At 38.8% G+C, this 8,926-nt stretch overlaps 1 pseudogene; it reads left to right on the plus strand.

Annotated features, from left to right (window-relative positions):
• The first annotated feature begins 5,590 nt into the window (after positions 1 to 5,590).
• LOC101416071 (WW domain-binding protein 11 pseudogene) lies at positions 5,591 to 7,417 on the plus strand (annotated as a pseudogene).
• The last annotated feature ends 1,509 nt before the right edge of the window (positions 7,418 to 8,926 follow it).

The raw sequence follows: 8,926 nt of genomic DNA on the forward strand, positions 1-8,926 counted from the left end.
ACAGAATAGAAATTTAGCTGTGGAAGGGGAGATTTTACCCATGAAAGGACTGAAACACAGAGACCCCAAATGTCTTCACCCAGGTTAAAGCTGAAAATAGAATGGCAATTTCAATGGCACTTAATCCTAGTAAAAAAAAGTGCACATTTTTATTTCAGTCAAAACCTTTATTTTCTCACCCCAACCTCCAGTTAATGTGCTAGCTTTTTATTCTGTACATGACCATGTTTCTGATGTATATGGTTGCAAATTATTTTATACCGGGTCACCTACAAGTCAAGGAGGAACCCAAAGTCCCTGATAGACTCTAAGCAGATGTCTTCAGCAGGATAGAATGTAAGAAGGAGAAAATTCCAAACCACAATCACACTTGGAGAGTTCTAACAGTATCTATACAACGTCCCCAGTTTAAAATTTATAATGACAGTAAAACTCTTATAGAAACACAAGTGGAGAATATATCAGCTAGCACAGAAAATTTCCAACAGGAAAGACCACTCAGATCTTCAACAAATGCTTGAATCTACAGATGATCAAATTGGAAAAGTACCTATTAGGTGTGTAGAGATGCTGGCTGGATGTGTGTCATTTTTCCCACCCACCATTGGACTTCCCTTTTGAGGTGCTCCTGAGAATCAACGACCTAATTATTTCAGCAATTACTCTTTCTGTGTGTTTTAAAATAATTACTTTGATTCCTATTCAACAAAACTAGGGAGACTTGTTATAAGACTTTGTAATTTATAACTTTCCTTCAGATAAATTCTTTCCTGGCATTCACACAATACTCTGTGATAGTTGATACAGATGAGAAACTGTGGTTCAGAGAATTAAAATGATTTCTCCAAGGTCACATAACTGGAACATGAGGAGCTGGGATTCAAAACCGAGTCTTCTGACTGCAAATCCCTTTCCACTCCAATTCCTTTCTGAATTTATCTGATTTACAACAGGGCAATGACTCCCTCACCTTAACTCTGCCCCAGCAAATTACTCATACTTTTTCTTTATCATCAAAAAGTAGTTTGTCAAGAATCACTGTCAGAAATTCTTAATCTGGTGAACTGTATTGCCCTTCTAAATTTAACTGTATTACCAATTATGCATAGACGGAAATTCCTTGACTTGCAGGCCTGAGATTCTGAAATTTCCCCTAGTGTCTGACAGACCTTTTGATCCATCACATTTAGTCACATCAATCACATCACCTCAAAGAACACATTGTAAAGAAAATAATGTAAACTGACTGATGTGAACAGATGTGACATGGGACAATTAAGTTTCAGTCTAAAGACTCAAAGAGAAAAACACCTGATGCTCTGTAAAGTTCACTAAACAAAGACTCCATGGCTAACATTATAAATATGATTTACAAGCTTAGTTTTCCCAAGTGGGAGAGAGCAGAAATACAATATATGTAAATAGTATACTCTATGTTTATCCACCAAGCGTGGGCAGAAAATTTACTCTGTGTCTGAAATTAATACTTCCCATTGCATTCCAGAGCCAAGTCTAACCTAGCAATGCTAATACACAGGGAAAAAAAGTGTTTTAGGAAATAAATTATTTATCATTATTATACATACAGATGAGAGCATTTCAATAGAACTCAATAAATGACTTTAAGAAAAATAAAGAAATTTAAGAGATTTGAAATTTAAATGATTCCTTATTATTAAAGCACTTTAGATGGAGAATATTTTAAAAGTGTTTACATTGCTACCAAAGGTTGTAACCATTTCTTTCAAGGTCTTCCTTCTGTAGAGTTTTACTTCATAACTGAAGCCTATGTAAAGCAAAGAGCTATATCTATATAGCTGTATCTATACATACACACGTCCATCACAAAACTATAACTACCAAGTATTTTTCCTGTTTTCTGTTTTTCCCTCTTATATTTTGAGAGATGTAACATTTGCACATTTAATTATCTTGGTGGAGAGAATAATAATTTATAATCAATCCCATACTTCTTAAGTGTATCTTTAGTTTCCCTTTTTGTTTCCTATTCACTTCTTTCTTTTTTCTTTCCTCTTTCCTACTCTTTACTCTTTTTAGCTTGCATTATTCTCTTCTCACTTTCTCTTTTTAGTTAGTTCCTTTGTGAAAGTAACCCACAGGATTCCAGTGCCTGGCTCTAGAAGTACTGCCTTAGAGCTGGGAAGCGGGTGGCACCAAGAGGAAGCCCCGGAGACTGCTTGTCTCCCAGTAGCCTTGCAACATAGTTCCATTTGATTGAATTCTCTGGTCTGGGGATTCTAGTCTGTACAGTTGGGATAATTACAGTTATATATCTCATGGAGCAATTTGTGAGAATTAAATGAGAATTCTGAAGTGCTTAAAATATTTAGTAGTAGTAGATGCTCAATATGTTAGTTTCTTTTATTCATTAGTTAAGGGTTTTGGCAGTTTAAGTTTTTGTTGAAGCAATAGTTTTCCCTCTCAAAAAAAGAATCCTCCTTCTCTTTATTAATGTTCAAAAAAGGAGATGAAGCCTGCTGGTTTCTTCTCTTCTTTCTCTTCTCTAATTTTATTTGAACACATTGCTAAGCACTCAGCATGGTGCCTATCCAGATCTCTAAGCAATAGCTCTCTATCAAGGGACATTTTTTTTTCACACTTTTGTTATTAAAGTTAATAGATCACAAAGAAAGTTACATTAAAAAAAAAACATAAAAAACTTAAGAGGTTCCTATATACCCCACTCCCCACCCCCCACCCCATCATTTCTGTAAATTGTATATTTTTAAAATAAATACATCACACAAAAAATGTTACATTAAAAAATATAAGATGTTCCTGTATACCCCCTACCCGTCCACCCATTCCTCCCACACCAACAACCTCCTCCATCATTGTGGCACACTCATCGCACTCGGTGGACACATTTTGGGGCACTGGTGCACCACATAAATAATAGTTTACCCTGTAGTTCACACTCTCCCCCAGTACATTCAGTGGGTTATAGCATCTGACCCTGCAATATCATTTAGGACACCACACCAGGGAATCAAGAGTGCCAACAACTGCAAGCAGAGGAATTGCATCAAGGGACATTTGACCATATCTGGAGAAATTTTGATCACCAAGACTGCGGAGAAGATGTTTCGGTTTGTAGTAACAGGGGCCAAGGAGGGGCCAAACATCCTACAATGCACAAGACAGTCCCCACAACAAAGAACTGTCTGCTTTAAAATGTCAAAAGTGTTGAGATTGAGAAACCTGCTCTAAGGATTCCAAACAAGTTAGCCTTTCTCACTTCAAGTTCCCACAACCTGGCTCTTCCCTTCAATAGGGTTTGCAAACTCCTCTCTGCCAGATAGAAAGACCTCTTTTGTTTTTCTTTCTTTCTCGCTCTGTTTTTTATTTCCAACAAAGCGCTTCCCATCTTCAGGCTTCATCTTACTTGCAGCTGTCAAAGGAGTGTATGAAAAGGCCAAGTTGTTCCTCAGCTACATCTTGTGGTTGATCTCCACAGTTTACCGCTCTCTAGTGGTAATTATTGTAACTGCACCTAAAAGGCCATTCGGAGCTATACTTAAAAAAAGAGATGTGATGTGAGGGCATTTTCGGGACTTGGAGTTGTCCTAGGTATATGAGAACCTCTTATGTTTTTTAGTGTAACGTTTTGTGTGGTCTATTTTTTTTTTTTACATTTTTTTTATTGATTTTGTAATAATATTACATTAAAAATATATATGTGAGGTCCCATTCAACCCCACCCCCCCCCCCCCAGCAACACTCGTTCCCATCATCATGACACATCCATTGGATTTGGTAAGTACATCTTTGGTCACCTCTGCACCTCATAGTCAATGGTCCACATCATGGCCCATACTCTCCTCCATTCCATCCAGTGGGCCCTGTGAGGATTTACAATGTCCGGTGATTGCCTCTGAAGCACCATCCAGGGCAGCTCCATGTCCCAAAGACGCCTCCACCTCTCATCTCTTCCTGCCTTTCCCCATACCCATCAGCCACCATGTCCACTTTTCCCAATCCAATGCCACCTCTTCTATGTGGACATTGGATTGGTTGTGTCCATTGCACCTCTATGTCAAGAGGAGGCTCAGATTCCACATGGATGTTGGATGCAATCCTCCCACTTTCAGTTGTAATCACTCTAGGCTCCATGGTGTGGTGGTTGTCCTTCTTCAACTCCATCTTAGCTGAGTGTGATAAGTCCAATAAATCATATTGTAGGTGCTGGAGTCTGTTGAGGCTCAGGACCTGGCTATCACATTGTCAGTCCAGAGATTCAAATCCGCTAAATATTTCTTAAACCCCAACATTAACTGCACCTCCATCACCTTAGCATGAAAGTCTTATGAAGGAAGATCCCATCTGAGTCCAGATTCATCTGTGTGGTCTATTAACTTTTTAAAAAGGTAATTAAAAATTAAATTAGATTTTAAAAACACATAAATATAAGGCGAGGAGTATGGGGAATCAAACAGGCTAGCTCCCTTCCCCTCATCTTCCAAGAACATAATGGAACTTTTGAAGAAAAAAAAACACGTGCTAGCCACTTGAAGGAACTCTTATTTATTCAGTTACAGTGTAAAAATCATGCAATTTAATGAAGGTAGAAATGGAAACTTACCACCACCAAGTATTAATTGCCTGTGTCCCTTCAACATTTTAGGAACCACCCTTAGTTTGGCGCATGAATTCTAGTTTAAATGTTTACCAGCTGTGTGATCTTGGGCAAGTAATTTAACTTCTTAAAGTCTTAGTTCCTTCATCTCTTTTGTAAACAAAACAAAACAAAAAACTTTCTTTATTTGTGTAGTAGTACATACCCTGTAGGGTTTGGGAAGGCACAAGTGAGCTGTTTTTGTGAATCACTAGCATTCTCGGCATTCAGTAAATGGCAGATATAATGAGAATTAAGTTGTCTGGACACACAAGCCCAGGATCTATAGGCTGAAAGTATCTGTCACCTTTTTTCTTGGCTTTAAATGGGAAAATTATGAAGTGGGCAGAGCTTTCCTCTGGCCTATTCAAAAACAACCCTAGGTTAAGAAACTACCTAGTGGGCTACGGTATGGACCACAGGCCATGGGGTGCAGCGATGCCCAGAGATGTACTCACCAGATGCAATGGATGTGTCATGATGATGGGGGAGAGTGTTGCTGTGGGGGGAGTGGTGGGGTGGGGGCAGTGAGGGTGAATGGGGACCTCATATTTTTTGAATGTAATATTTTTTTTAAATGAATAAATAAAATTAAATTAAAAAAAAAAAGAAACTACCTAGGCTGACAGCAAGGACTCGAACAGATATTTGCACACCAACTTTCAGAGCAGCATTATTCACGATTGCCAGTAGATAGAAGCAGCACAAGTGTCCATCAGTTGAGGAATGGATAAACAAAATGTGTTAAATACTCCCCAAGAAATTAAAGCTTGAAAAAGGAATGGAATGAAGTGAAGTGACATATGAAGGTAGAGGGGTGTAAGGCTTCAAGATGATGGTGGCTGAGAGGCTGACTGAGAGGCCCAGGTGAAGACTCCAAGGAAGTAAAAGAACAGGGAATCGCTCATACCCATTTTTTGCAGTCCTGGGAACTCAGCAGAATTTCTTTTTTTAATGAACAAGTTAACAATACAGATTTTAAACTGGAGGTGGAGATCGACATCACCCACCAAGAATGGGAAATTTATGAACCCTACAGACCAGGCCTGAAAGGAAGTTTGAAAGAGAATTAAAGAACAACAAAAAACAGCCCATGATGGTAAGAGCTGCAGTTCAGAAGATGAAGGATCCCAAGCAGATTATCCAGGACATGGAGAAATTGGATGAGATGTAGTTTAATGCTGTATAACAGCCATAATTAAATGAGAAATTGTCACACATAAAAACTGCGTGAAACTTCTGAATGTATTCTATGACTCTATGAAAAAGAGAATCCTGATATTTACAAAGAATTGAGAAAGTTAGAAGTAGAATCTGAACAGAAGAGGGCTCAACTTAGCCAATATCTTGATGTTGTCACACAAGCTCACCATGTAAAAGCTGAGAGCATTTCTTTGCCAGGTATGTCTTATGCTCTTTCTAACATCTTGATCCAGGACATTCCTCTTCCCAGTGCCCAACCACCTTCCATACTTAAGACTTCAGCCTATGAACCTCCAGCATGACATTTCTATACTTCTTCTTCTGGGACATGGTGTTCTACATTTGTCCCCTAGCAGGAAACCTCCTGGTCCTCCCCGTGGTCTGCCTTCTCAATTTTTGGCCATAAAGTGGGCTTTGCTCTAGATCTTATTCAGAGGCAAGATGAAGATATGTTACATAGTCCTGAACCTTTTCAGTGAAATCATGATGATGAAGTTTCCAGGACCAGTGAGGATGATGACTATCCTGAGAACGATAGCATCACTGATGACAGCGACACTGACAAATCAGATGGAGAAAGTGAGGGGGATGAATTTGTGCACCTTGATGATAGTGAGAGAGACAACAATGAAGAAAAAATGTCAAGTCTGAGTTTAGGATTTGAGATCAAAAAAGAACATGAAGGAACTGACTCCTCTTCAAGCCATAATGCTTAGAATGGCAGGTCAGGAAATTCCAGAGGAGGGATGAGAAGTAGAGAAATTTTCAGAAGATGTTTCTGATCATTCTGAAGCAGAAAAGCAATCACAAATACAGCATAATGAAGAACCTCTTTCTGATGGTGTGTCTATAGCTTATTCACGACAGCAGACTCCTCCACAGTCTGTTCTTCCTTCTCAGGTACAATTACCTCCCATGGCAGGATCACCTCCTCTTGAACCACCACTTGCACCACATTTATGGACAACTTGACCACCTATAGACCTTCCTCCTGTGCCATCTCTAAGAGCTCCTCCATTCAGGAAACCACTGGAATGCCAGGACTCCAAGGACCATTACCCTGAATTTTACCTCCAGAGCCACCATTTGACCAATTCCCTGACCTTCTCCCAGGTTTAGCTCCAGGACTGCCTCCTTGACCTCCTCCTCAGGAACCTCCATCAAGGCTATCTCCTCCTGCACCTCTAGGTATCCATCTGGTCCTGATGATGTGCCCACCCTTGGTGCCTCCACTTAGAGCTGTCCCGCCTGGGCTTTTCCCACCAACTCCTTTGCCCCATCCAATTTAATTCAGCAACCCAAGGCAGATGGGCAGCCACCATTGAGAAGAAAGCCATCTATGCCAAACCACTGATCATGAATCCCAAGGCAGAGATTACTTGATTTGTACCCTCTGCACTGAGGTTATGTTGGGAAAAGAAAGGGGCTATCTGTTACTCTCCAACAAAACTCAGAGGATGATTTTGCTATGCCTCTTGCCAAAGTAGCAACCAAATCTGGTCCTTCTGTTCTGTCTCAGTACAACATAAGGATGATGTATATGAAGCTTCCATGAAAGTGATAGAAAGGCTACTGTGACAGATTTTGATATAGGTTTCTGTTCACATCAGTTGTTTATGAAGAAAGAGGTTTTTATTAAGGATATGTGAAAGAGCTACTTCACCGTTGGGATATTTTCTCATTTCAGTGCAAAGAATATTCTAAAGTTTAGCCTTGGTCAGAATTTACCACAAATGAAGAAACGGTATTTCATTCAGAATAGATTGATTATTGAAACAATGCTGCTAATATTCATTCCCTTTCATATCACCATTTCTTCCCCTTCTCCAATTCTTTTGAAGCATGTGATCAGGGGCATCTTAGTTACTTATTTGTTTCAACTTTTCTCTTTTGTGTGCTATGGGCACTGGAGTAGAGATTTCTGAGAAAATCATTTGTTTCATCCAACGGGCCCTTTTTTTCCAACTAGCTTTTGTGTTTCAGTTATTTTGAATATTTTCTTGTAAATATTTTGTAATATTTTACTTATGGTAAAAAAGTAAAATGGATCACAATGTTATTTCCTACTATAAAGCTGGATTCACAGAAAGAAAATGTATAATTCTTTGGTTAAAATTATTTCTCACTGATCCAAACTTTGTTTCATGGAAAAAATAACGTTCTACACACACACAGAAGAAATGAAGTTCTGACTCATGTGAGAGCAAACCTTGAAGACATTATCTTGAGCAAAATAAGCCAGACACAAAAGGACAAATATTGTATGATTTTACTTGTTTGAAATAACTAGAATAACAAAACTCATAGGGTCAGAATCTAGAATATAGGTTACCAGGGGCTGGGTTGGGAGTAGGAAATTGGGGAGTTAATTTCTGTTGTTGTTGTTGTTTTTGAGGTACCAGGGCCAGGGTACCTTAAAAGACCTCTAATACAGGAAGCCAGCACTCAACCGCTCAGCCACATCAGCGACCCTGAGTTGGTTTTATAATTTGTTTTGCTTGTTGTTTTGTTTTTTCTTTCTAGGCTGTACCAGGGACTAAAACTGGGACCTCCCATGTGAGAAGAAGGTGTTCAACTGCTTGAGCCACATCTGCTCCTTGTTAATGTTTAAATTGTAGAGAATTTTTATTGGGGTTGACTGCAAAGTTTTGGTAATGGGTAGTGGTGATTGTAGCATAATATTGTGAATGTAATTAATTGCACAGAATTATATATACGTTCATGGTTAAAAGGGGAAATTTTAGGCCATAAATATGTTATTACAATAAAATTAAAGAAAAAACAGGATTGCACAACACAATGAACTCTATTGTAAACAATCAGCTATAGTTATAGTACAATTATAAAAATGTTTCCTGAATTATAAAAAATGTGTTCACTAATGCAATGTGTTATTAGTAGAGTGGTATATGGGAACACACAATTACCCTGGTTTGCTGCTACACAAAGCAACCTGCTTTGTGATCATTGCAATGACAGAAATGGGTCATTATATATATGGCCATAACCTACAGACAGAATTGAGTTGGAGAAAGTGTAAACTACAATGTAAACTATAATCCATGATAAGTGGCAATGCTCAAAATG

The sequence above is a fragment of the Dasypus novemcinctus genome, chromosome 11 (genome assembly GCF_030445035.2).
Source record: "Dasypus novemcinctus isolate mDasNov1 chromosome 11, mDasNov1.1.hap2, whole genome shotgun sequence".
NCBI lineage: Eukaryota > Metazoa > Chordata > Mammalia > Cingulata > Dasypodidae > Dasypus > Dasypus novemcinctus.